Below are 2,655 nucleotides of genomic sequence, written 5' to 3' on the forward strand. Positions count from 1 at the left end.
TTAAACGCCAGAATGTATACCATTCTGGGCGTTTAACGCCAGGATGGTGCCAGGGGGAAGATTTTGTTTTCAAAATCAATTTTTCTTAGTTTTTCAAATCAAATCTTTTTCAAATCAAATCTTTTCAATCAAATGTTTTCAAATTCAATTTCTTTCCTTTTAAAAAGATACTTACCAACAATTAATGATTTGATTGAACATCACAAGATTGTTGCCTTTTCTGTTGAGAGAGGTTTAAATGTTTCAATCATATCTTTTCTTGTTAGGCAAGTCATCAATTTTCAAAATCATATCTTTTCAAATTGTTTTCAAATCATATCTTTTAAAAATGTTTTCAAATCATATCTTCTCAATCACATCTTTTTAAACCCATAACTTTTCAATTAAATCTTTTTAACCACATCTTTTTCAAAATAGTTCTCAATCAAATCTTTTTAATTTCTAATTTCAAAATCTTTTTCAAAAATCACTTTATCTCTTTTCCACTTTGATTTTCGAAAATCAATTAACATTTTTCAAAATGTTCTCAAATTTTTTTAATTGAATTTTCGAAAATTCTCTTCCCTCCTTCCCACATCCTTCTATTTATGGAGTACTACTCCTTCTAAATGCACAATTCGAATTTTATCTATTAAAATTCGAATTCTCCTTCTCCTTCTTCTTACTATTTCTCTTTTCCTCTGACATTTCAAGGAATCTCTATACTGTGACATAGAGGATTCCACATTCTCTTCTTCTTTTTCTATTTCTTATGAGTAGAAGCAGAGACAAAGGCATTCTTGTTGAAGCTGATCCTGAACCTGAAAGGACCTTGAAGAGAAAGCTAAGAGAAGCCAAAGCACAACTCTCTTTAGAGGGCTTGACCGAATTCTTCAAGGGAGAAGACATGGCAGCCGAAAACAACAACAATGCCAACAATGCAAGGAAGGTGCTTGGTGACTTTACTGCACCTACTCCTGATTTCTATGGGAGAAGCATCTCAATCCCTGCCATTGAAGCAAACAACTTTGAGCTTAAGCCTCAATTAGTTTCTCTAATGCAACAGAATTGCAAGTTCCATGGACTTCCAATGGAAGATCCTCATCAGTTTTTAGCTGAGTTCTTGCAAATCTGTGACACAGTCAAGACTAATGGGGTTAACCCTGAGGTCTATAGGCTGATGCTATTCCCTTTTGCTGTAAGAGACAGGGCTAGAATATGGTTGGATTCTCAACCTAAAGAAAGCCTGGACTCTTGGGAAAAGCTAGTCAATGCCTTCTTGGCAAAATTCTTTCCACCACAAAGATGGAGTAAGCTTAGAGTGGAAGTCCAAACCTTTAGACAAAAGGATGGAGAATCCCTCTATGAAGCTTGGGAAAGATACAAACAATTAATCAGGAGATGTCCTTCAGACATGCTTTCTGAATGGAGCATCATAGGTATTTTCTATGATGGTCTCTCTGAACTATCCAAGATGTCTTTGGATAGCTCTGCAGGAGGATCTCTTCATTTGAAGAAGACGCCTGCAGAAGCTCAAGAACTGATTGAAATGGTTGCAAATAACCAATTCATGTACACTTCTGAAAGGAATCCTGTGAACAATGGGACTGGTCAGAAGAAAGGAGTTCTTGAGATTGATGCTCTGAATGCCATATTGGCTCAGAACAAAATATTGACTCAACAAGTCAATTTGATTTCTCAAAGTCTGTCTGGAATGCAAAATGCACCAAACAGTACTAAGGATGCTTCATCTGAGGAAGAAGCCTATGATCCTGAGAACCCTTCCATGGAAGAGGTAAATTACCTAGGAGAACCCTATGGTAACACTTATAATTCTTCATGGAGAAATCACCCAAATCTCTCATGGAAGAATCAAGAGAGACCTCAACAAGGTTTCAATAATAATGGTGGAAGAAACAGGCTTAGCAATAGCAAGCCTTTTCCATCATCTTCTCAGCAACAGACAGAGAGTTCTAAGCAGAATAATTCTGACTTAGCAACCATGGTCTCTGATCTAATAAAGACCACTCAAAGTTTCATGAATGAAACAAGATCCTCCATTAGAAACTTGGAAGGACAAGTGGGTCAGCTGAGCAAGAAAATTACTGAACTTCCTCCAAGCACTCTCCCAAGTAACACTGAAGAAAATCCAAAAGGAGAGTGCAAAGCCATCAATATGGCCGAATTCTGGGAGGAAGAAGAGGCAGTGAACGCCACTAAGGAAGACCTCAATGGGCGTGCACTGGCCTCCAGTGAGTTCCCCAATGAGGAACCTTGGGAATCTGAGGCTCAAACTGAGACCATAGAGATTCCCTTGGACTTACTACTGCCTTTCATGAGCTCTGATGAGTATTCTTCCTCTGAAGAGGATGAGTATGTCACTGAAGAGCAAGTTGCTAAATACCTTGGAGCAATCATGAAGCTAAATGACAAGCTATTTGGAAATGAGACTTGGGAAGATGAACCTCCCTTGCTCACCAAAGAACTGGATAACTTGTCTAGGCAGAAACTGCCTCAAAAGAGGCAGGATCCTGGGAAGTTTTCTATACCTTGTACCATAGGCACCATGACCTTCAAGAAGGCCTTGTGTGACTTAGGGTCAAGTGTGAACCTCATGCCCCTCTCTGTAATGGAGAAATTAGGGATCTTTGAGGTGCAAGCTGCAAAAATCTCACT

At 38.5% G+C, this 2,655-nt stretch overlaps 1 non-coding gene across 1 annotated transcript; it reads right to left on the reverse strand.

Annotated features, from left to right (window-relative positions):
- Window positions 1-1,291: 1,291 nt before the first annotated feature.
- LOC130953579 (small nucleolar RNA R71) lies at window positions 1,292-1,399 on the reverse strand. Its single transcript, XR_009075749.1, has one exon. It is a non-coding gene; the product is annotated as a small nucleolar RNA R71 (small nucleolar RNA).
- Between the last annotated feature and the right edge of the window lie 1,256 nt (window positions 1,400-2,655).

Source organism: Arachis stenosperma, chromosome 9, assembly GCF_014773155.1.
Source record: "Arachis stenosperma cultivar V10309 chromosome 9, arast.V10309.gnm1.PFL2, whole genome shotgun sequence".
In the NCBI taxonomy this organism is placed as follows: domain Eukaryota; kingdom Viridiplantae; phylum Streptophyta; class Magnoliopsida; order Fabales; family Fabaceae; genus Arachis; species Arachis stenosperma.